Source organism: Lithobates pipiens, unplaced genomic scaffold (assembly GCF_037356315.1).
Source record: "Lithobates pipiens isolate NorthernLeopardFrog02 unplaced genomic scaffold, aLitPip1_a1.2 Scaffold_22, whole genome shotgun sequence".
Taxonomy (NCBI): Eukaryota; Metazoa; Chordata; class Amphibia; order Anura; family Ranidae; genus Lithobates; species Lithobates pipiens.
Window position 1 is genome coordinate 146,682,563 of NW_027507784.1, and position 26,848 is coordinate 146,709,410.

The following is a 26,848-nucleotide window of genomic DNA, read 5'->3' on the forward strand; positions in this document are numbered from 1 at the left end:
TTAAATACCATAGACATGGCAGCTAATTAGAAATCAATCTTGCTCCATTTCTGGGTCCTTGGATAGAATCATACCAAAAACAGTGGGGTTGGTTTATTAAAGGCACAGTAAAGGTTTACTATGCAAAGAAAGTTGCACTGTGCAAGGGACCTTTCCCAGGATCATAGTGAATATGGTGAAAATTAACTTTGCAAACAATACCCAATTACATGCAAGGAAAATAAAATAACCCTATTGCCTGCAATCCCAATCTCCACGGGTTGTCTCCCGGAAAACCACGTGATAGGTTACAAGTACTTCACAGAAGGGCCCTAGAATGAACAGGAGTGTGGTAGGGACATTCAACTGTACGATTCTTCAGGAACCAATAGGAATAATTCTATGCACTATGTAATATGTTCGAAGTACATAAGTATGCAGAATGGATAATTACACCCCCAAAACCTTTTTTCTCTATGCTTTCCTCTGTTCTTTATTTGAACTGTCATTTGGCAAGAGTGTAACGAGGAGTCCAGACATGTCTACGAGTTTTGTAATGAAAGGGGATCTGATTAGGTCAGTGGATGACCCAGGTTATAAACTGACCCCTATAGAAGGCTGAGCATTGCCCTATGGTTTTTCTGAGCCAGTGGGGGGACACTATTGCACATATGCGGCTTGTGTCCCTTTTCCATGGATCCCAGTGAAAAAGATATCAGCTTGCAAGTCTCTAGGTCAGGGGTCAGCAACCTTTTTACCACTTAAGGCCCGGATTCAATATATGTGAATGCATGAAGGGCCCCATTCACCTGCTAATGAAGATAATAAAAATCCTAACACAGTAATAAACAGTACAGGTTTACCTCACTTTAAGGTGCTTCACTAATACAAAGCCAGTTCACCCTGAGGGAGTATGTAGCTGGGGAGTCAGATTTTACTGCCGTCCTCCCCCATCCTGGCACCAAAGGGTGGCTGGAGATAGGATTCCTGTCCCTAGGGAAAATGGGTTTTCTGCGCTTAGGGGAGATGGGGGTGCCTTCCTCAGAGGTGATGGGGTCCCTGTCCCTAAGTGAGTAGGGGTCCCTCTCCCGAGGGGGATGGGGTCCCTAATAGGGCCCTCCTATTGCAGTATCCGCTGTACCTTTTATAGCAGTCTCCTCTGCTTCTCAGACCCCTCCCACTGTAGTGTCCTCTGTCCCCTGCACCCCCTCCCCACTGTAGTGTCCTCTGTCCCCTGCACCCCCCATTGTAGTGTCCTCTGTCCCCTGTACCCCCCACTGCACCCCCCCATCCCCTGCACCCCCCTCCCCCCCACTGTAGTGTTCTCTGTCCCCTGCATGCCCCCCCATTGTAGTGTCCTCTGTCCCCTGCATGCCCCCCCCCTATTGTAGTGTCCTCTGTCCCCTACCCCACAAACTCACGCTGTATAGGTAGAACTCTCCTACCTTACACAGGTGTAGAACAAGCAGAGGAGCAGAGATCAATATCACAGGGCTGGATGAGGGCAGGAACTTTTCCCATTAACAGGCTGGTGATTGGTTGCTAGGATCGCCCAGCAACCAATCACCTGCTGTTTAATTAAAAAGTAAACTCCAGCAGTTCCTGCCACCCATACCAGTGCCACCCTATTCAGAACGTTTGCTCCATGGGGACAGAACTATGCCAACCCCAGATGGGCTGGTCAGCCCCATAGCGACCAACTTTCCAGCTTGCCTGTCCAGCCAGCACGTCTGCCTATTACCTACATCCTGATATACAAACATATGATAAACCATTGGTCAGGGGACCTGGGGAAGGAGAGATAAGAATAGAAAAAGAAGATAGAACAGGAACATACTTTGAATCTTGTAATTAACGGCACCTCTCACACCTAGCTTCTAATGCCATAGCAAAAAGATAAGTAGCTGAAAGAAAAAAATACATTTCCACATGCATCTAAGTTACAGTAGGTCTCTGTTCTTAATTGTAGAGGTTGAGGGCGTTGCATAAGGGACAGCTCTGCCAACTCAAGTAAAGCCAAGTCTGAACTAGAGAACACTTGTCCTGGATCGGAAACATAGTCTACCCAAGTTGACCAAGTGCTGGAGAAGCAGTCCCGGGTAACTCTGCAGGTAGCGATCCAGTCCTCCGCTTCCTTTATTTCAATCTCCTTGCACCTCCATTCCTCCCTGCTGGGGATTTGTGGCCATTTACAGTAAATTAGGAGCAACCATTTAGCTGCATTTAATAAATGAGGCAATGCACTTTTCATATACTAGCTAACTGGCATGAGAGGAATGAGCAAAAGGAAGTCAACCGGGGACAGAGGGATGTCCAGGCCCATTATGTCTTTAATCTTGGACCTAATGTCCTCCCAGAAGGGTCTAATCACCGGGCAATCCCACCAGATATGCAAGAGTGTACCCTTGTGACCACAGCAGCGGTCTGAAGTAGATGGATAAATACATGCTAAGTCCACTGGTACGCGGTACCAACGTGACAGAATCTTATAGTTCTTTCCTGAGTTTTAGAATCAATAGAGCTGGGGCGAGTAAGTTGGTAGAGGTGGGCCAGTTGGGCTGGGGTGAAGACAACCCCCAAATCCTGTTCTCAGGTCCTGATATATGCAGGCTTAGCTGTGGAAGTGGTAGAGCATATCAGTTGGTAGAGTTCGGAGACCATATGTGGAATCAGTTCCTCTGCTATAAAAAGGCTTTCAAAGGGAGCGTAAGGGTGGAGATATCTCTTATGGAGCATCCATTGATCTAAAAAAAGCGGTGAAGTTGCCTATACCTCCAGAAGTCCATAGGGAAACTCCTGTGTCGGTCTTGCAAGTTCTCAAAGGGCAACATCTTACCGTTCTGCAGAAGCTTACCACAGCTGGCATTACTATCATCCACCCAGGGCCCAAAAAAGGCCACCTGCTCTCCAGGAGGGAAACCTAGAAACCCCCCCAATTGAGGCAATGCCAGGTTTCCAGAGCATGAGTCATCAATGGGGAGGTAAAGTCCTACAACCCCCTGGGCTCTTGATCCGAGATAGTTATACTCACGATGGTCGAAGCCTGCAACAGCTCCAGGGTCAGATAGTCTACACAGAGGAGATCTATATGTGTATATTCATCATGTACCTTGGAGTAGTAGCTATGGTCCCTATCTGAGGGGTGAAGTACTCGCCAGCTGTCTATCAGAAGGTGAGTCTGTAGGGATCTGCGAAAGTGCTTGAGGAAAGCATGGGAGTGAGAAGGACACCGGTGCAACGTGTCAAGCATTGGGTCTGGACTAACGCTGAAGTCGGCCTCCCAAAATCAAAGAGCCCTCTCTGATTTCTTCCGAGCTATCTAGAGCTTTGTCTATAAAGGTAAGTTGGTTAGTATTAGGGGCGTAAATAGTAGCAAATGTGAACTTCTGTCCCGCAATAGTCCCTTTTAAAAAAATTTACTGGTCCTGAGGGTCCACCCGGTTCCCAGTGGCCTGTAAAGGACAAGACTTGTGCATAGCAGTGCCCCTGGATTTTGCAGTCGGTGAGTTGCTCAAAAACCACTGGCTATACAGGTGAGTAGGCAGCTTGGGCATTGACTGGGGGGGTGAAGTGTCTCCTGCACAAAAACCACCTGAGCCCCTAACCGCTTCAATTCCCACCACAGCTTGCTACGCTTGCATGGAGAACAGAGACCATGTACATTGTAGGAAGTTACCTTAAGAGACGTCATAGGGGATCCAGAGGAGACAGGCAAGTCGTGTGTGATGATGGCGGGCATGAGAGGTGGAGCAAGAGGCAGTTCCTGTGAAGAAGCATGGAGTGAGAGAGAGGATGTGAGGGGAAGAGAAGAAGAAATGTTGAGAAGTGTTAGAAAAAACATAAAAACATAAAGTGTCATTGGTAGCATTACCACATTATGAAACACTTGGGAGGCGGGTGCCGGGCGCAGCTCCACTAGGGAGACGCCCCCGGGCCCAGACCCCATATCCCAAAAGGGAAATGTACCCAATAAGGTATGGTCTACGTGGGCCAACATGAGAGGGAAGGCTGTGAGGTTCAGCTCCTGTCCACCAACACATGTCCGGCTGCTTGTTTGATGATGGGGAGAGAGCACTGTAGCGTAACTAAGGGGTTCTGTCCAGAGCTAAGGGATGTGATGGACAGGAACCCAAGCCTCGGGCCACCTTCAAAAGGCAAGAAGGTAGTTCACAATCCGTTTAACTTGTAGAGCTGTGTATGCCACTGGGGACACACTCTAAGGCACACATTATGGTGCAGTTCAGTTCCCGGCCCAAGAAATTGGGCGACCCCTCAGGGCCAAGTCCACTCTCAGAGAGGTTCTGCCAAAGAAAGCGCTGAGGTGCTCCTGCTGGGTCCTGTCCATCCTCGACTGCTGGGAGAGTGCCCAACGTCCCTGGGACATGGTTTGTGCTGTTTGGGGGTAAAATCTCCCCGTTGTGCTTGTGATGAAGCAGCGGTGGAGATGGAGCCGAGGAGATGCATGTCCTCACTCCTCCATAGCCAGGCCACGCCCCCGTTAGATTGGTATTTATTCAAGAAAATCATTTCCATGCTGAACCTTTGAATTTTCATGTCACTACACTATCAGTGATTCATGTATTTTGATACGTTTCAAGCAGCATTCTGTCAACATATGATAGATGTTACTTTTGACAATATAGTGTCCATAAAATATTAGGACGCCTGCCTTTACACGCACATGGACTTTAATGGCATCCCAGTGTTAGTCCGTAGGATTCAATATTGAGTTGGCCCACCCTTTGCAGCTATAACGGCTTCAACTCTTCTGGGAAGGCTGTACACAAGGTTCAGGAGTGTGTCTATGGTAATGTCTGACCATTCTTCCAGAAGCACATTTATGAGGTCAGGCACTGATGTTGGATGAGAAGGCCTGGCTCACAGTCTCCACTCATTCATCCCAAAGGTGTTCTATCGGGTTGGGGTCAGGACAGGCCAGTCAAGTTCCTCCACCTCAAACTCGCTCATCCATGTCTTTATGGACCTTGCTTTGTGCACTGGTCCAAATTATTTGGTGGAGGGGGGATTATGATGTGGGGTTGTTTTTCAGGGGCTAGCTTTGACCCCTTGGTTCCAGTGAAGGGAACTCTTAAGGCGTCAGCATACCAAGACATTTTGGACAATTTCATGCTCCCAACTTTGTGGGAACAGTTTGGGGATGTTACAACATGACTGTGCACCAGTGCACAAAGCAAGGTCCATAAAGAGGTGGATGAGAGAGATTGGGGTGAAGAAACTTGATTGGCCTAGACAGAGTCCTGACCTTTGGGATGAATTTGAGCAGAAACTGCGAGCAAGTCTTTCTCATCCAACATTAGTGCCTGACCTCACAAATGTGCTTCTGGAAGAATAATCAAACATTCCCATAGACACACCTAAACCTTGTGAATAGCCTTCCTAGAAGAATTGAAGCTGTTATAGCTGCAAAGGGTGGGCCAACGCAATATTGAATCCTACAGACTGAGATGCCACTAAAGTTCATGTGTGTGTAAAGTCAGGTGTCATAATACTTTTGACAATATAGGGTGTATAGTGTAGTATAGTGTGTTTGTCTACATGAATTTTTAGCTTCTGTACTAATAAAAATAATTTTTATGCTACCTCATGTAGTCCTTCAGTACCGAGATAGTCAATTTTTTTTGTCTTACCCCTTTGGGGGCATTTTAGGGTTGTCTCTCTTTTTACAATTAGTCACTACAGTTGAAAACGAAGACTGAGAAAATCAAACCTTCTTAAAACAGATGTTTTCAAGGAGAATTCTATTAGTGTATGGTCAGCTTGGATAGATAGATCTTCAGGTAAAATGTGGCAGCGCAATGTTATGCTGCGTACACATGAGCGGACTTCTCATCGGACTGAACTCCGAAGGACGTTCCGGTGAAACGGACTTGCCTACACACGATCACACCAAAGTCTGATCGTTTAGAACGCGATGACGTACGACGGGACTAGAAAAAGGAAGTTCAATAGCCAGTAGCCAATAGCTGCCCTTGTGTCGTTTTTGGTCCGTTAGAACAGCATACAGACGAGCGGTTTTCTTGATGGGAACTGGTTCCGGCGGAAAGATTTAAAACATGTTCTATTTCTAAGTCCGTCAGAATTTTGGAAAAAAAAAAACGTCAAATGAAGCCCACACATAAGCGGAATGTCTGACGGAATCGTTCCATCTGACCTTTTCTGCCGGAAAGTCCACGCGTGTGTACGCGCAATTAGGCCATTCATATCTGGGAGTGATTGTGTCCTGCTCTATGTATAGTTCCTCCTATAACATCCATTTGCTACTCCTTGCCTATAGTATCAGCTTATCATCTGGACTCTTTTTTTTTTTTTTTTTAATCTTTTAACCACCTGACATCCACGCTATGGCCGAATGACGGCCACAGCGTGGATGTGAATTCCCGAGAGGCCGTCATATGACGCCCTCCCCTGTGCATGCTCCCTGCGCGAGCCGTGATCACCAAGTCACTGAGACTCGGGTGATCACCGATCTGAGTAAGGGGCCAGTCCCGGCCCCTTACCATGTGATCAGCTGTCAGCCAATGACAGCTGATCACATGATCAAAACAAAAGCTCAGGGATTGTTTTTTTTTTTCTCTCCTCACACTGACAGTGGAGGAGAAAAAAAAAGCAGATCACCGGCTCATCTTAAATTGACATCGGTCCCAAAATGGAAGAGGCAATTGTGCCTCATAATTGCAACCTGAAAGTGCCCACAAGTGCCACCTATCAATGCCCACAAGTGCCACCTATCAATGCCCACCAGTGGTGCCAATCAGTGCCACCTAGAAGTGCTGCTTATCAGTGTAACTGATCAGTGCCCATCACTGCCACCCATCAGTGCCCATCACTGCCACCTATCGGTGCCCATCACTGCCGACTCATCAGTGTACATCAATGATGGACAAAAATTACCCGTTTTAACATTTTATAACAAAAAAAAAATAACTTTTTATTTTAAATTCGTTTTTTTTTATTTTTTTTTAACAAAAAATAAAAATCGCACAGGTGATCAAATGCCACCAAAAGAAAGCTTTATTTGGGGGAAAAATTATAACATTTTCATTTGGGTACAGTGTTGTATGACCGTGCAATTGTCATTCAAATTGCATCAGCGCAGAAAGCTGAAAGTTGGTCTGGATAGGAGGGGGGTTTAAGTGCCCAGTAAGCAAGTGGTTAATGAACATAGCAGGTGATACACTCAACAAAAAATGAACTTTTTGTTAGTACTTTGACATGCACAGCTCCTCTCTTTACAGAAGCCCTGAGGTTGAATCACCTGTAGCTAACTAGACTGCTGCAGACTGAGCTTCCGCCCTAGCCATATACCCTCCCCCTCCCTATGTCCCCGTGTCACTGAACACACACAGACGCAGGTGAATGTTCACCTGTCACCTCCCACATTCCACCGCACTGTGACTGCGCTGTGCTGAGTGCTGGAGGATCCCAAGTGTCAGGGAAGGCTGAAGAAGTGACAGCACCTGCCAATGTCTGGTATGTCTTGCAGTGGTCATGTTGTGTTAGATCCCTTTTGCTCCTGTGACACTTTCTCTGCTAACAGTTGTTAACTGCCATTGATGAAGCCGGGACAGAGGGGGCTGTGACCGGGGAGAATGCCATACACTTGGCGACAGGCTTAAAAAGAAAGGCCAAGTAACGTCTAAATGACAGAGTACTACAAGCAAGAGCTGTGCACAGAGCCGATCAATGATTGTAATGATTTTTATTACTTTGATTCTTTCTTTTTATTTAGGTTTTCTGTATGACTTTCCAGGAACAGTGCCACTGCTTATTATCCATATTGTTTTCGCTCTGCATTGATCCTTTAGTTGCACGCTAATCACTCGTGTTCCAGTGTTTGTAATTAGTCTACAACTCATTGTTCAGCATTGGATGCTTTACCTTGAGGCAGATGAGCCTTCCAAATTTTCTGTCGTGACAGCATATTGGCTTGACGGTCATATGGATATTTGGTGTCATTGTAAGCTACATAAGCGTTGCTAGCGCAGACATGTTAAATGAATAATGTATGAGGTGTGTCTTTCTGCCTTCGAGGTTTACCATTACCTAGAGATTATCGGAAGCAAATGAACTGGCAGGCAGTCTCTTTTATGCAGGACTGCCTAGATGAAATTCAGTTTTTGTCATTTGTATTTATTTTATTATAATATGTAAATATGCAGAGAATCCAGTTTTCCGTGAACACGGTATAAGACAGTTGTGAAATATTAAAGGTGGTACAGTAAATGCTTGCGGCATCTATAATGTCTTGCATCAGCTAAAATAACTTGGCATGCCCCCCTTTTTTTATTTTATTTTATTTTTTTTATTCTATTACATTTTTTTTTTAAATATCTTTTTATTAAGATTGATCAAACTACAACACAATCCGCTCTGAGAAGAAAAACAAAACAAGGATTTACATTGAAATAAAATAGCAAGGATTTACACATCCACCTCTGTACAGTTGCAAATTGTGGAAATAATCTGGATAGAGGCTTTATTGGCAAACCGGGGTAAAATAAGAGGAAAAAGCCTATAACCAAGTTAGGCCTCTTTCACACAGGACAGATCCGTTAACATCCGCTTGCTCAGCCGGGATCGCTCCGTCGATCCCCGCTGAGCAGGAAGATGACAGGACCGTCTCTGCACGCTGGGCAGGGACGGACCTGTCAGAGCGCCTCTCTCCCCTATGGGAGATTGGATGATGACGGACCGTAGAGTCTGACGTCACCCGACCCACAGACGGATGGAAAAGTAGGTTTTTCCTCCGTCACACTTTTTCAGATCGGAGCGGGTCGGATGTCACTGGACATGTCACCGCTGACATCCAACGCTCCAAAGAGGTCTGAAAGAGGCCTTACAGTTTTGTTTTTTTTTGGGGGGGGGGGGGGGGGGCGACTGCCAATTTTTATCAATATCTGCTCTTGATCCTGGTTCTGCCGGTTTGCACCCTCCTACCAGCCTGTAACTTAGTTGGGGAAACGGGGGAGCGAATTTTTATCTGTACCGTCTCCCACTTCTGCAGTCCTCATCTAGATCAAGATAATATCCCTTGACCTGCAGCGGTAAGAAAAATCGGCCACTATGATACTGCGCTGGATTTTAGGCACTAGTAAGTACGTGATTTTTAAAAGTCTGCAGCTTCAGTATTTGTAGCTGCTGACTGTAAGCCCTTGTACACACGGTCGGACATTCCGACAACCAAATCCGTCGGATTTTGTGCGAAACTGTTGCATACACACGGTCGGACAAAGTTGTCAGAAAATCCGATCGTACTTAATGTGATGACGTTATTTCGTTACGACGGGACTACGTTCAGGCTAGTAGCCAATAGCTTTGGTCTAGGAATTTGATCTGAGCATGCGTGGCACTTTGTCCGATCGGAATTCTCTACACACAATCGGACAAAGTCCGATCGGATCATGTTGTCGGAAAATTTTATAGCCCAGCTGGAAAACTTGGTCCGTCGGATACTCCGACGGAAACAGTCCGATGGAGCCCACACACTGTCGGATTATCCGACAACACGGTCCTATCGGACATTTTCATCGGAATGTCAGACCGTGTGTACAAGGGCTAAAACCCCTTTCACACTGGGGCACTTTGCACGCCTGCAAAGCCCCCTGAAAGAGCCACTCCTGTGTCTCCAGTGTGAAAGCCCCGAGGGCTTTCACACTGGAGATTTGCTCTAGCAGGACAGTAAAAAAAAGTCCTGCTAGCAGCATCTTTGGAGCAGTGTATACACCGCTCCTGCCCATTGAAATCAATGGGGCAGCGCAGCTATACCACTGGCATTGCGCTGCTTTTAACCCTTTCTTGGCTGCTAGCAGGGGCGTAAAACTGCCCCCGCTAGCGGCTGAATACCACCGCAAAACCGACGGTAAAGCGGCGCTAAAAATCTACGATGCTCCCTATCGCCAAAGCCACTTTCCCCAGTGTAAAGGGGGCCTTAGGCTGAAATCACATTGACTTGCTATAAAATGCAGGGAAAATGGATGTACATTTCCATCCATTTTTTTTTTTTTTTTGTGCATTTTAATGCACGTTGACATGCGTTTGGTCTGAGTTTTATGTCAATGCATAGACACATTAAAAAATTGTATTTTATGTGTCCTGTTCACACTACACTGTTGTGTTGACCGGCGTGTCATTGCATTACGTTAAAACGTAAGTATGTTTCATTTTGATGCAACGCCTGTCAATGCAGCGTTTTAATGGACATTGACTTGCGTTGATCTGTATTTTGGTTCACTTGTAAAATGCAGGTAAACGCAGTGTTGCTGGTGCAAAGGACAAATTTGTTTTTTTAAGTGTCTAAGCATTAACTTGCATTTTAAGTGAACTAAAATGCAGATCAGCGCAAGTCAACGAGCATTAAAACACGCTAAACATGGATGGAAATGTGCATCCATGCATTTTATTGCAAGTCAGGGTGAATTCTTGCCATCTCTTTCCCATGGGGGAGATTTCCTTTCACTTCCTGTCCCATATCCAAAACAGAAAGTGAGAGGAAATCCCTGCAAAGGAAGGGAATAGCACTGATATGTGAATGACAAAATGTGGAACTCGCATTTGAGATGCCATTCATTTAAATGACACCTGATATTGCAGTGCAGATCTGCCGCTCGATGAAACATGCTGCAACCTGCATCTTGGAACGCATGTCCCCCAAAAATAATTTAGGAGCTACTTTGGGGCGACATCCGCGATTGCAGCGCGGTTTACTGCGTGTCAAGCGCAGAAGATCTGCACCGTGATTTCAGGCGTTATTCAAATAATTGGCATCTCAAATGTGAGTTCCGCGTTTTGTCATTCACGCATCAGTGCTGTCAAATCATGGGCAAACCCGCGGCAAATCAAAATGCTGTAGTGCGAATGCAGCCTATATGTCACTCATGTTTTTACAAGTTGATGTTTGTAAGCCCCTGTACACACGGTCGGAGATTTCCACAACCAAATCCATTGGATTTTGCCCGTCAGATTTTGTCCGGCGGATCTTGTCCGAAACTGTTGCATATATGTGGTCGGACAAAGTTGGCGAAAAATCCGATCTTTCAGAACGTGATGACGTAATTTCGTTACGATGGGACTACATTCAGGCTAGTAGCCAATAGCTTTGATGTAGGAATTTGATCTGAGCATGCGTGGCACTTGGTCCGATCAAAATTCTCTACACATGATCGAAGTATGTCCGATCGGCCCAGTTGGTCGGGAAATATTTCCAACATGTTGGAAAATTGGGTCCGACGGATATTCCGACGGAATCAGTCCGATGCATACCACACACAGTTGGATTATCCGACGACACGGTCCGATAAGACGCATTCCGACGGATTCTCCGACCGTGTGTACAAGGGCTTAGTGTCATCTGCTCACATCATGTGAGGTTGTGGACCAAAAGAAGATACAATGGTGTTTTTCACAGATGAATGCATTGCAGGTATTGTGATACTTAAAGAAAAATTTGTGTTTTTTTTTTTTTGAGTACATATTTTGTTACTGACATATTTTCCTGAACGTTTGATGTGACTTGTTATGATAGTATTTCATACAGTGATCTTTAGATCGCCCCTGTAGTGGTTTTCTGTATGTCAGGGACAGTGATCCTCCACTGAACAATTGCTATGATAGGATTGATTAGCAATTTGCTCTGTTTTTTAATTGAGCAGATTGATAGAGTTTGGGCCTCATTCACTGCTGCTGTCAAACCTGCGTATATATGCATTTAGTGAACATTTCTAAAAGCATATAAACACATGTAATGATTTCTCAGTGGGGCTATTTCCACTGAGCATTTACCTGTGTTTAAAGACTATTGAATTCTGTCCATCTAGGATCTGACTACAAACTCTCTAAATGTATTTAAACGTGCCTAAACACATCTAAACCTGCTTTCTCTTGACCTAGCTGGCGACATGCAACCCTTGATGGATTGCATGGTCAGCAGCTGTTGGCCTGTGGCTAGCAGGCAATCGAGAGGGAATATGCAACCTCTTCCATGCCTGTTTGAAGAGGACTACACATTAAAATCCCTCTTTAGGCCAGGTACACATTATAGTACATGACAGTATTACTACTTTCATCCTACTTTGCACTGCGACATCAGTCCTACATTGGTCCTACATCCATTCAACTTTCATGAACAGGATACTACTTTGATCTGACTTTTCAGATAGTACAACTTATCGTTTGACCAATCAAATCTAACACACAATGGGAGGGGCTACAGCAAGGGGCAGGAAATAACACAATGTTGGGTGGTTAGGACAAGGATCCGACTTTGATCCTACTTCAATAATAGTCAATGGGCTGAAGTAAGATCAAAGTTGGACCAAAGTGGTACAGGGAGCATTTTCAAAGTCGGACCGACTTGTGTCAGACCAGTTAAGACGGCTCCCATAGGGAAACATAGATTTTCGCACGTCATGGGACATGAGCTCCCAATGTCTGAGCGTTTGTCATACCAGTGTGAACCCGGCCTCACCGTACCCAAACCATGTCCACTCTAAGACATGGAGTAGCGAGTTTGGGGTGGAGGAACTTGACTGGCCGGCACAGAGTCCTGACCTCAACCCTATAGAACACCTTTGGGATGAATTTGAGGAGAGACTGCAAGCCAGGCCTTCTTGTCCACATCAGTGCCTGATCTCACAAATGTGCTTCTGGAAGAATGGTCAAACATTCCTATAGACGCACTCCTAAACTTTGTGGACAGCCTTCCCAGAAGAGTTGAAGCTGTTATAGCTGCAAAGGGTGGGCCAACTCAATATTGAACCCTATGAACTAAGGCCGCGTACACACGAGCGGACTGTTCGCCCAACCTTGTCCGCTGAACAGTGTTTGGGCGGACAGTCCGCTCGTGTGTGGGCTTTCAGCGGACAGTTTCAGCGGACAGTTGGACGGACAAAGTCTTTCGGAAATTCCGAAAAACTGTCCGCTGAAACTGTGTTTGAGCGAACAGTCCGCCCGTGTGTGGGCTTGTCCGCTGTACTTTCGAAATGAGCAGACTGTTCCCGCTCGGAAAGTCCGCCCATTTCGAGCGCGTGTACAGGTAGGCGGGGCCCGCGAAGGAGACGTCGCGGGCTCCGCCGCCTGGAATGGGCTTAAAGGGGAACCCCAACGCCGAAAAAAATCGGCGTGGGGGTTCCCCCCAAGTCCACACCAGACCCTTGTCCGAGCACGCTACCCGGCCGGCCAGGAAAGGGGGGCGAGCGAGCGCGCCCCCCCTCCTGAGCCGTACCAGGCCGCGTGCCCTCAACATGGGGGGGTGCCTTGGGGAAGGGGGGGCCGCGCGGCCCCCCCACCCCAAAGCACCTTGTCCCCATGTTGATGAGGACAAGGGCCTCTTCCCGACAACCCTGGCCGTTGGTTGTCGGGGTCTGCGGGCGGGGGGCTTATCGGAATCCGGGAGCCCCCTTTAAGAAGGGGGCCCCCGGATACCGGCCCCCCACCCTATGTGAATGAGTATGGGGTACAATGTACCCCTACCCATTCACCTGTGAAATAAAGTACAAATAAAAACACAACACAGGGGAAAAAAATATTTTATTGCACAGCCGGGGGTCTTCCGTCTTCGGGGGTCTTCTCGCCGGACTCCTCCGCTATGTGTGTGTAGCTCTTTTGCTAGCGGAGGAGTCCGGCTTTCTTCCTCCCCGCCGCCGGCCTCTTCTCCCGACTTCGGGGGTCTTGTCCCCCTCTTCGGTTCTTCTGCCGGGCCACCGCGCCTGGTCCGGTGGCCCGGTCTTCTGTCGCCGTCTTCCGTTCTTCTGTCGCCGCCTTCGGTTCTTCTGCCGGGCCACCGCGCCTTCTTGTAGCTCTTTTACAGGCGGTGGCCCGGTCTTCTGTCGCCGCTGTCGTCGCCGCCGCCACCGCCGCCTTCCGTTCTTGTTCTTCTTCTTCTTCTTCTTCTTCTTCTCCTGGAGATGTTGACTCGACGATCTCTCCGGCCGGAATGCCAGAGCCGCGCTGTGCGGTCACTTATATAGTGACAATGGGGCGGTGTCACATGGTATATGTCACATGGGTTGGTCACATGGTGACCCCGCCCCCTTACGATGTCATAGTCCCCATGTGACATCAACCCATGTGACCAACCCATGTGACATATACCATGTGACCCCGCCCCATTGTCACTATATAAGTGACAGCGCAGGGCGGCTCTGGCATTCCGGCCGGAGGGAGCGACGTGTCAACATCTCCAGGAGAAGAAGAAGAAGAAGAAGAAGAAGAAGAACAAGAACGGAAGGCGGCGGCGGCGGCGACGACAGCGGCGACAGAAGACCGGGCCACCGCCTGTAAAAGAGCTACAAGAAGGCGCGGTGGCCCGGCAGAAGAACCGAAGGCGGCGACAGAAGAACGGAAGACGGCGACAGAAGACCGGGCCACCGGACCAGGCGCGGTGGCCCGGCAGAAGAACCGAAGAGGGGGACAAGACCCCCGAAGTCGGGAGAAGAGGCCGGCGGCGGGGAGGAAGAAAGCCGGACTCCTCCGCTAGCAAAAGAGCTACACACACATAGCGGAGGAGTCCGGCGAGAAGACCCCCGAAGACGGAAGACCCCCGGCTGTGCAATAAAATATTTTTTTCCCCTGTGTTGTGTTTTTATTTGTACTTTATTTCACAGGTGAATGGGTAGGGGTACATTGTACCCCATACTCATTCACATAGGGTGGGGGGCCGGTATCCGGGGGCCCCCTTCTTAAAGGGGGCTCCCGGATTCCGATAAGCCCCCCGCCCGCAGACCCCGACAACCAACGGCCAGGGTTGTCGGGAAGAGGCCCTTGTCCTCATCAACATGGGGACAAGGTGCTTTGGGGTGGGGGGGCCGCGCGGCCCCCCCTTCCCCAAGGCACCCCCCATGTTGAGGGCACGCGGCCTGGTACGGCTCAGGAGGGGGGGCGCGCTCGCTCGCCCCCCTTTCCTGGCCGGCCGGGTAGCGTGCTCGGACAAGGGTCTGGTGTGGACTTGGGGGGAACCCCCACGCCGATTTTTTTCGGCGTTGGGGTTCCCCTTTAAGCCCATTCCAGGCGGCGGAGCCCGCGACGTCTCCTTCGCGGGCCCCGCCTACCTGTACACGCGCTCGAAATGGGCGGATTTGCCTCCTCCTTACGTGGGCGAGTCCGTTCATTTCAAAAGTTGAGCGAACTGTTTGCCCAACCTTGTTCGTCAAACAGTCCGCTCGTGTGTGGGCAAGTCCGCTCATGCAAATTTTGAGCGGACTGTTTGACAAACTGTTTGCCGAACAAGGTTGGGCAAACAGTCCGCGCGTGTGTACGCGGCCTAAGACTGGGATGCCATTAAAGTTCATGTGTGTCTAAAGGCAGGTGTCCCAAAACTTTTGGTAATATAGTATAGCTGTTAAAATAAACAGCGATCTAGAGACCATGACTATTTGTTATTGTGGTTAGAATGGAACTCCCCATTTAAATTGCAAAAACTACAGTTTCCATATCTTGGGACATATTTAACTTTCTCAAATCAAACTATTATCCCAATTTTATTACATTTATTTTATAAAAGGCAGCAGTTATCCAAGTAGGACACCTAATCTGTTTCCAGGAGAAGGAAGATGATATGAATCAACAATGAAATACTTTCATATATCATCTTTTCTGTCCTCATACAGACACTCATAAAATTTACAAGACTTTTTCAAATTTATCTGCAGTCAGAAAAGACCCAAAACTAAGAAAAACAACATTCATATGTAATTTCACTCAGAAGTCGGACTAGAATCCCAGATCCTATAAATGTTTAATTCTTAGCCACCAAAAAAACACATCTTAGCTTGAATGAGTTGTTGTCAACATGTCAGATGTTGAAGTATATAAACAAAATAAAATCCCAAAAATCTCATTCCCAATGCATATAGTGAAAATCTTCAATGTTTTTTACATTTTGCTATAATAAATATCCCCCAAAAAATGTAAAAAAAACGAATTTCTTCATCAGTTTAGGCCAGTCTTCTACATATTTTTGGTAAAAATAATTGCAATAAGCGTATATTGATTGGTTTGCGCAAAAGTTATAGCGTCTACAAAATAGGGGATATATTTATGCCATTTTTATTATTATTTTTTTTTTTTTACTAGTAATGGCAGTGATCAGTGATTTTTAGCGGGATTGCGACATTGCGGTGGACAGATCGGACACTTGTGAAACTTTTTTTGGACCAGTGACATTTATACAGCGATCAGAGCTAAAAATAGCCACTGATTATTGTATAAATTACACTGGCAGGGAAGGGCTTAACACCAGGGGGCGACCAAGGGGTTAAGTGTTCCCTAGGGAAGTGTTTTTAACTGTGGGGGCAGTGTACTGACAGGGAGTGGAGACAGATTGCTGTTCCTGATCACTAGAAACAGCAGATCTCTGTCTACTTCCCTGACAAAGCAGGGATCTGTCTCTAGCTCTTAAAGTGGCCGACGTACACCTACGGCAGTTTGCGCAGCCGTGTCAACCTACCACAGTATAATAATGGCGGCTGGTCGGCAAGAGGTTAAAGTGATTTAAAGTCTTGTTTTTTTTTCCTATAAAAATAACAAACATGCTATACTTACCTGCTCTGTGCAGTTGGATTTGCACAGAGCAGCCCAGATCCTCCTCTTATCGGGTCCCTTTCTGGCCCCTCCCTCCTGTTCAGTGCCCCCACAGCAAGCAGCTTTCTATGGGGGCACCCGAGCTGAGTTACAGCTCCCTATGTCCATTCAGACACCGAGGCCCGACCTGGCCCCACCCCCTCTGTCCCCTGATTGGCTAGCTAACTTTGATGGTGCCGCTGCTGTGTCTCAGCCATTCAGGAAGGAGGATTTTAGAAGAATGAGACACTTGTTGACAGAGAGAGACCTCAGGTAAGTATTAGGGGGGCTGAGGGGGTCTGCTGCACACAGAAGGCTTTTTATCTTAATGCATAGAATGCATTAAGATAAAAACACCTTCTGCTTTTAAAACCACTTTAAAAACCCATAATACCGCTTTCTACAAAACCAAAGATTTTACTTTACTGTATATAACCTCCTCTACACAATTCCTCAAACTCTTTTTTAAAACATAAATATATCCTTAACTGAGAATACACTTTCGGAAGCTCTTATTCCCTGGAGCTGTGGCAGACCATATGGCAAGATACTGAAAATAATTCAACATGCACAGCAGTGAGGAATATACAGCATCATATTTGAATGGTACAATACCCTGGTGAGAATACAGTATGTATTTTTCTCCTGATTAGTTATGTTAAGGGTTGTTCGGTCATCCAAATTACTCAAACGTATTGGTCCAGCGGAAAGAAAAATGGCAGCATTTTGTTCCAAAGTGTAAACGAGATACGAGGTGCTCTCAATATGGAGGGACGTCACACTTCATGCTTTTATACGACGTGTTTATTGCAGTTCATGGGGTACACAAGGAGCCAACGCGTTTCAGGGGAAAAGCCTCCTCCTTCATCTGGGCTAGTATAAAATAAAAAATGAAAACACATAAACGTTTCATAAATCTCCAGCCAGCGCCCCCCTCTTTAGCTGATTGGGGTTATCGCTAGATCTTGGCGCTTTGTTTTTTTTACAATGTTGTTTCTAGTGGACTACTGGTTCATTAGTTGTTTTCTTCTTCTTAGTAATAATATCTCAATGTATGCTTATACATTCATTGGAATTGGATTATTACTATCATGTTTTCACTCAATATTGGTTAAGATTGTTTAAAACCTAATAAAACTGATTCAACACAAACATTTCATAAATAAAAGTGTTGACAATAAAATTTGAAGGGCTTGCATTACAAATGTTCACAATGTATATTTATATAAAATTTAAAAGGTGATGATTGGGTGAAGCATTAGAAGTGTGGGTGTCACTAATGTGCTATCCCCTATATATACAGTATCTCACAAAAGTGAGTACACCCTCAAATCTTTGTAAATATTTTAATATATCTTTTCATGTGACAACACTGAAGAAATGACACTTTGCTACAGTGTAACATAGTGAGTTTACAGCTTCTATAATAGTGTACATTTGCTGTTGCCTCAAAATAACTCAACACACAGCCATTAATGTCTAAACCGCTGGCAAGAAAAGTTAATACACCCCTAAGTGAAAATGTCCAAATTGGGCACAGTTATCCATTTTTCCTCCCCCATGTCATGTGACTTGTTAGTGTTACAAGGTCTCTGATGTGAATGGAAAGCAGGTGTGTTAAATTTGGTGTTATCGTTCTCAATTTCTCATACTGGTCACTGGAAGTTCAACATGACACCTCATGGCAATTAACTCTCTGAGGATCTGAAAAAAAGATTTGTTGCTCTACATAAAGATGGCCTAGTCTATAAGAAGATTTTCAAGACCCTGAAACTGAGCTGCAGCACAGTGGTTAAGACCCTACAGTGGTTTAACAGAACAGGTTCCACTCAGAACAGGCCTCGTCATGGTCGACCAAAGAGGTTAAGTGCACATGCTCAGCATCATATCCAGAAGTTGTCTTTGGGGAAAAGACATATGAGTACTGCTAGCATTGCTGCAGAGGTTGAAGGGGTTGGGGGTCAGCCTGTCAGTGCTCTGACCATATGCCGCACACTGCATCAAATTGGTCTGCATGGCTGTCGACCCAGAAGGAAGCCTCTTCTAAAGATGATACACAAGAAAGCCCGCAAACAGTTTGCTGAATACAAGCAGACTAAGGACATGGATTGCTGGAACCATGTCCTGTTGTTTAATGAGACCAAGATAAACTAATTTGGTTCAGATGGTGTAAAGAGTGTATGGCGGCAACCAGGTGAGGAGTACAAAGACAAGTGTGTCTTGCCTACAGTCAAGTATGGTGGTGGGGGTTTCATGGTCTGGGACTGCATGAGTGCTGCCGGCACTGGGGAGCTACAGTTCATTGAGGGAGCCATGAATGCCAACATGTACTGTGACATACTGAAGCAGAGAATGATCCCCTCCCTTCAGAGACTGAGCCGCAGGGCAGGATTCCAACATCATAACGACCCCAAACATACCTCCAAGATGACCACTGCCTTGCTAAAGAAGCTAAGGGTAAAGGTGATGGACTGGCCAAGCATGTCTCCAGACCTAAACCCTATTGAGCATCTGTGGGGCATCCTCAAACGGAAGGTGGAGGTGCATAAGGTCTTTAACACCCACCAGCTCTGTGATGTCATCATGGAGGAGTGGAAGAGGAATCCAGTGGCAACCTGTGAAGCTCTGGTGAACTCCAACCCAACAAGGTTAAGGCAGTGCTGGAAAATAATGGTGGTCACAAAATATTGACACTTTGGACCCAATTTGGACATTTTCACTTAGGGATGTACTAACTTTTATTGCCAGTGGTTTAGACATTAATGGCTGTATGTTGAGTTATTTTGAGGGGATGGCAAATTGACATTGTTATACAAGCTGTGCACTCACTACGTTACATTGTAGCAAAGTGTAATTTCTACAGTGTTGTCACATGAAAAGATATAATAAAATATTTACAAAAGGGGTGTACTTACTTTTGTGAGATACTGTATATAGTGGGCATGTGGATTTTGAAGGCATGGAGCAATTTTTTCCAGTTTTGGATAAAGGTTAGAGGTAAAGGTTAAAGGTTAAAACCTCTGTCAGATTTGTTATTTTTGTCTTTGCCTTATTAGTAATATTTTTCATAATGAGCGTTGTAACCAGGACAGGGATGTTATGGCTTTCACCAGAACAAAATTAGAGGAAATATCTTTCTATAGGCTAGGATAATCTCTCTGCCCTCAAGTCTGATCACGTAGATTGTCTGACCCAGTGTTATGGTCAAGTAATACTAATGTGGTCATTCTGCCCAGGAAGATTGAACAACCCATCTTAGACCCCTTTCACACTGAGGCATTTTTTAGGCACTTTTGGACTAAAAATAGTACATTTAAAGCGCTTGAAAAACGCCTCCCCTGCAGTACCAGTGTGAAAGCACTCAGGCTGCACTGGCAGGACGTTAAGCCTACTTTCACACTGGGGTGCTGCACTGGCAGGACGTTAAGCCTACTTCCACACTGGGGTGCTGCACTGGCAGGACGTTAAGCCTACTTTCACACTGGGGTGCTGCACTGGCAGGACGTTAAGCCTACTTTCACACTGGGGCGCTGCACTGGCAGGACGTTAAGCCTACTTTCACACTGGGATGCTGCGCTGGCAGGACTCCTGCAAGCAGCATCTTTGGGGTTGTGAAGGAGCGGTGTATACACCACTCCTCCACTGCTCCTGCCCATTGAAATTAATGGGCACCGCTGGCGAATTGATTGCAATTGCTTTGGCAGTGGCAGTACATGGGCCCATTTAACCCTTTATTTGGCCGCTAGCAGGGGTTTAAAAGCGTCCTGCTAGTGGTGGAATAGTGTCGCTAAAACAATGGTAGAGTGCTTCTAAAACTAGTGGCGTTTTACCATCAACGCCCGGCCGTCCCAGTGTGAAAGCAGCCTTAATCATGTTAAATGAACTGAGATGAGCTACTAACTGGAGTATAATGGTTGCCTATGGAGGGAGCACTCAAGAGCCAGGGATGAGAAAATAGAATTGGTCCAGAGAGGGGAGTCCAGACATGATACACCAAGGGAAAAGGGTAGTAACTGCAAAGAAGAAGGCAATAAAGGGGGGTGTTGGTAATGTTGAGGTGAGAAAAATAAAGGTGGGTGGGGGTAAAGGTGGCTGTATTTCTGTTCTAATCAGAAGGTTGCATTTCTTTTGGACTAGATGTATTAAAAAAAAAAACTTTCTGCAGCTATTAATCTAACTGCTACTTTACATTTTTATTGTGCTTATCTTAATATACCAATCATAGCCGTGTGCCTGGGCACACCCTAATCACTGCGCACTGTGCCAGTTTCCCCATTGCTTGGGCTTCACCCCGTGTTGCGTTCCCAGAATGGAGAGTGGGGAAGAAACACAGTAAAGACACTCACTCACTGTGTTCAATAATAACTGAAGCATAGTAAACAGTTTATGCTTCAGTTTGTGATTGAACAGGAAGCCGCTCAGCACAGAGCAATGTGTGTTTGAGCTTTGCGGTGCACACCCTAATGCCCTGTACACACGGTCGGACTTTCTGACAGAAAATGTGCGATCGGATGTTGTTGAAAATCCGATCATGAGTGGGCTCAATCAGACTTTTTCCGTCGGGATTTCCAACACACAAAGTTTGAGAGCTGGATCTAAAATTTTCTGCCAACAAAATCCTCTTTTTAGTCATGTCGTACGTCACCACGTTCTGAACGTTCGATTTTCCGACAACTTTGTGCGACCGTGTGTTGGCCAAAATCCGTCTGAAAAAGTCTGACGGATTTTTTTGGCGGAATGTCTGACCGTGTGTACGGGGCATAATGCAATAGGCTGAGCAAACCTATGATACCAATCTCATGTTTAGATCTGTCTCCTCCTTCCTTCACATTAACGGTAGCTGCTGCAGGGACATTTGTCCAGGGAGCCCGCCAGAGGATGGAAGGATGGTGGGTACCTTTTGTGAACTCAGAAGACTTTAGCCCTGGTTCACACCAGTGCAGCTATGGAATCACGCTACTTCAGCATGATTTCAAAGCCGCAGATCAGTGCGATTTGAACCTCAGATTTCACAACACAAAAAAGTAATGCAGGAACCATTTTCAAAGTGGCTGCACCTCGAGTCGCAATGATTTGATCAGTTCCATTGCTGACTTGTCATGCGATTTTATTTTTTTGAACTGTCAACTTTCAACAGTATTACACATACGTTTCCGAATTGAAAATGTAGGGGAATCACAAATATTTTAAACACCATAGAGTCAGCCCAGTCATCACAGTGTTGTGTCTTTTGAGATATCAGCTCAGTTTAGACACAAATGAATATGTCTGAAGGCCTTACAAAATGAAGACAACAGACAAATTGGAAAAGGGATTTATTGGTGCTTACAATGATTGGCTTGTTTTTATTTATGTAAAACCTTTATCCCAAAAGGAAAAAAATAATGTTTGTTCTAACTGCTTATAAAGTGTGAGCTGGAGTGCAGCTTCAATTTGTTAATGCAGTTAAATCTGCTAGAACATCTAACACTCCCCTCCTCCCAGACTGACAGTGCTGCCATCCAAAAGTGCCCCCTGTGCTCCTTCATCCAGAGTTGGGGCACTCTAATACAGGAGATGTGTTACTGGTGTGAAAACAGAGGGGCAAAAAGCTTAAAAAAATTAAGAAAGCAAGTTCAGACACCATATCTAATGAATGGTAAACTGCAATATATTACATTTTGGGTTTAATACCGCTTTAAATATTTGTTTATAACATAGGCGTTTAACTGCTTATAATATAGGCGTTTAACTGCTGTTAGGTGTTAAAGGTGTAACTGAATTTAGATATTGTTTTTGTCTGTTTTGCATACATTAAAATACGAGGCTATTGCCTTATGGAGGTCTCAAAATGTCATGGCAAATGGCTGTTGTGTCAGTTGTGTGCAAATAACTTGGCAATAATAACAAGCTAATTACACAAGAGTAGTGGAGGGCCAATACTATAAGACAGCTGTTAACGTTCCTTGTGAATTAGAAGGCTATCGAGTGTCCGATGAAATACATAATTTGCTCAGTGGAACATGCCTGCCTACTTTATAATAGACTAAGGTTATACATGGTAGAGAATCATGTACAGCAATCCATAGCAGGCAGTTAAAACAATAAAAGATATTGTTGATTGGTTACTGTGATATACTACGCTTTAGTCATTGCTGTTTGCTTTATTGTTAAATAAAGCTGATTAATGTGTGTGTGTTTAGAAGACACACTTACCGATACGGATTACCTATACTTTTTTTTTTTTGTCATGTGACAGTGGCACTAACACGCAGCACTGATGTAGAAGGCACTAATATGCAGCACTGATGTAGAAGGCACTAATATGCAGCACTGATGGGCATGGATGGGGAATAGTTTTTTATTTTATTTTTTTACAGTTATTTTTTTTACAATATATATATATATATATATATATATATATATATATATAAAATATATTTATATTATAAAATATTTTTACAATGCTTTCTTCTTTTTTTTGGGGGGGGGGGGGGGGAGTGGACAGTGTCAGTGGGGTTTTTTTTTGCCTTATTTTTTATTATATTTACAATTTTACTTTGAAATATTTGTTAACATTTCCCCCCTCCTTTTTTTTTTTTTTAATTATTATTATTATTTTTTAAATCAGCTCTGTTAGGACGGAGGGCTTTGGTTAGATATCAGGGGTCTAAACAGGCCCCTGACATCTTCCCTTTTGAAACAGGGAAAGGGATTGAGGACACAGATTCCTCAGTCCCTTTCTCAGCAGCCTCAGCTGCACTGAAGATGAGACAGAAGCTCCTGTTCATTCATAAACTGAAGCATTGTAAACACAGTTTTACAATGGAGAGTCAGTGATCACTGACTCTGTGCGTTCGGAAAAGGAAGGAGCCGGTAAGTGACAGATTTACTGGTTCCTTCTTCTGCTCTCCATCCTGACAGATCCAGGACGAGGGGGGACCGGAGGAGGACCTGGGGACCGATCTCCCTGACAGCCGCGGGAGAGAAGAGAAGTGGCTGTCAGAAAAGATATACAGGGAGATCGGTGGTTCTAGTTGCCATGACCACCATACCAATCACCTGTGAGGCTGCCTTCCCCCCCCCCCCCCGCTACTTTGAGGATGCTGGTTGTACTGGCCTCCTGCCAGGTATCGGGGTCAAGCATCGGAGAATTTGCACAAGTACAAGTACTCATTCAAATGTTCGGTATCGGCACCGATACTAGTATCGGTATTGGTGCAACCCTATCATGTATTTAATACGTGTTTTTTTCTGCAGTATGTCTATAAATGGAGCTTAGTGCTAATGAAATTGCTATAGCCTCTCTGAAAAGTGATCTACAGTGTATTGCTTTTCAGAGGCATTGGGCAGGCAGCGAGGAAACGATACATTACCTTCTCATTGCCTGTTTTAATCCTGTAAATGCGCCACCACTGGTCCACAACTGTGTGCCACAGCCCTACTCACATGAACTGGCCTTGTTTGCTGGTATACTGCCTGCCGAACACAGCAAGGGGTATCATTTCTGCCTCAAAGCATCACGTTCACAGCACGTGTACAACCCCGTCTAGTTGCATTTGCAACATAAGGAATGGGGAGGGGGCAGTAAAAATGCAGCTCAGCCATCTACACTCACCGGCCACTTTATTAGATAAACCGTGCTAGTATCGGGTTGGACCCCCTTTTGCCTTCAGAACTGCCTCAATGCTTTGTTGAAGAGATTAAACAAGTTGATGGAAACATTCCTCAGAGATTTTAATTCATATTGACATGATAGCATCCTGCAGTTGCTGCAGATTTGTCGCCCGCACATCCATGATGTGAATCTCCTGTTCCACCACATCCCAAAGGTTCTCTATTGGATTAAGATCTGGTGACTGTGGAGGCCGTTGGAGTACAGTGACCTCTTTGTCAAGTTCAAGAAACTAGTGGTGAAATGATTTGAGCTTTGTGACATGGTGCATTATCCTGCTGGAAGGAGCACTCAGAGGATGGGTACATTGTAGTCATAAAGGGATGGACATGATCAGCAACAATACTCAGGTAGGCATTTAAGCAATGCTCAATTGGTACTAAGGGGCTGAAGTGTGCCAAGAAAACATCACCCACACCATTACACCACCAGCCTGAACCGCGGATACAAGGCAGGTTGGATCCATGCTTTCATGTTGTGTACGGCAAATTCTGACCCTATCATCTGAATGTCACAGCTGAAATCGAGACTCATCAGACCAGGCAACATTTTTTCAATTTTCAATTCAATCTTGGTGAGCCTGTGCGTATTGTAGCTTCAGTTTCGTGTTCTTAGCTGACAGGAGTGCTGCTGTAGCCTATCTGCTTCATGGTTCGATGTGTTCTGCACTGAGAGATGGTATTCTGCATACCTTGGTTGTAACAAGTGGTTATCTGAGTTACTGTTACTCAATCTTTCTATCATCTGGAACCAGTTTGCCCATTCTCCTCTGACATCACCAAGGCATTGCCATCCACACAACCGCCGCTCACTGGATATTTTCTCTATTTCAGACCATTCTCTGTAAAATCTAGAGATGGTTGTGCGTGAAAATCCCAGTAGATCAACAGTTTTTGAAATCCTCAGACCAGCCTGTATGGCACCAACAACCATGCCACGATCAAAGTTACTTATATCCATTGTCTTCCCCATTCTAATGCTCGGTTTGAGCTTCAGCAAGTCGTCTTTACCACGTCTAGATGCCTACATGCATTAAGTTGCTGCCATGTGATTGACTGATTCGCGATCTGTGTTACTATGCGACTGAACAGGTGTACCTGATAAAGTGGCCGGTGAGTTTATATTTACTGCCCCCAACGCAAGTGTTAATCTTTTTATGCATTTTTGAGTCATAATTGTTTGCTTTTTTATTTATGTATGTTGTGTATTCTGTTTTCTAAGATTATAGAAAAGGGAGTTCAAGAGTCGGACATGTTGGTTTGTTTAAATTTATTCATGAGAACTATTAATCAAAATACAGATCTGTAAAAAAAAAATACATAGTTATTAATATATCAAAACTGCATGAATGTGTGAATGTTAATCTGTCCAATCCGTGGAATGGTTGGTGGTCAGATGTTCTTTGGCCAGATTTTCAGGACAAATTCTAAGGCCATAATCATCTGTCTGTTAGGTGAATATTCTTTGATAGTTCAAAAAACCGAAAGTGGTTGCAAAAGCTGAAGGTTTTTTTTTACCTTAAAGTATTTAAAGTAAAAGACCCTTCTGTGTGCTGCTCCCCCCACAGCCCTGATAATACCCAAGCCCCCTTTCGATCCAGGGTAGTGCATAGGAGACTTGGCTATCCTGCCCCTCGCTCTTTGCAGCCATAAGACACATAGAGCCGTGGATTGGCCCCGCCCCTTGCTCTCTCCTCACTGGCTGTGATTGACAGCAGTGGGAGAAAATAGCTCACGCTTCTCTCTCAGCCAGTGAGGAGGCAGAGATCCAGGAGAGCAGCTGCTCCAGTGCACATCACTGGATCGGGATCAACCTCGGGTAAGTATTTGGGGGCGCTGCATACTAAAGGTTTTTTACCTACATGCATTGAATTCATGCAGGTAAAAACCTTCAACCATTTTAATTACAGGGATATACCGTATACCTGGTCAAGTGTTCTGCACACGCATTTCAGTGAATCCTGTTGGAGTAGTTTCTCTTCTGGTTGAAAGTTCCTAGGGCATTTTCAATTAGGATCTCGTGACTGGCTTCTGTTGAACGAACATGCTGAAAACCCAGCTTCTGATCAGCGCTCGCAGCTAAGCTGTGAGCGCTGATCAGCGTGTACTGGTGGGGGCCAGCCCCCCTACCAGAACACAGTAGCTCAGCTGGGAGATCGCCGCACTAACAACGGATGTGTTAGTACGTCAATCTGTAATTTTTCTTTTTTTTGTTCAGGTTGAGCAACAAAAAAAAAAGCTTCCCATGTGTACCCAGCACAAGGCATGAAGAACTCCTATATAGCTTTTAATTTGATTAATATTCTCTAATATGTTATTTGAACATTAGATATAAACACTATGTAAACACTATAATCAATATACCTTTGCTCTTCTTAACCTTTGGACCTATATGTGATAAGAAGTTGTTTTTCATTTGGATGAACACTTTTTTTTTTTACTGCGCCGGAAATTTTGCTGAGAGTCACAGGACACCTTCATTTTCTTTTGTTAATGAATGTTAGAATTGTTTGGGAAAAATGCCCTTTTGCTAAAGTCGGCATAAAGTCAGCAAAAAGTAAAGTTCTACAGCCTGAGGTATAAATAGGTTATTTAAAATGCTTATACTGCCTTAATCCAACATCAACCGTTGCTAGTAAAT

The 26,848-nt window shown here is 45.2% G+C and overlaps 1 protein-coding gene across 2 annotated transcripts in view; it reads left to right on the plus strand.

Annotated features, from left to right (window-relative positions):
• The window catches only part of MAP3K13 (mitogen-activated protein kinase kinase kinase 13), a 230,377-nt gene that overhangs the window by 27,194 nt on the left and 176,335 nt on the right, over positions 1-26,848 (plus strand). Inside the window, exon 1 of one of the 2 annotated variants that reach the window (XM_077448442.1) lies at positions 7,365-7,470. The exons of the other annotated variant lie outside the window; for it this stretch is intronic. The gene's annotated coding sequence lies outside the window, so the exon portion shown is untranslated. Of the gene's footprint in view, positions 1-7,364; positions 7,471-26,848 lie in introns of those variants that run through there. 2 annotated transcript variants of the gene reach the window in all.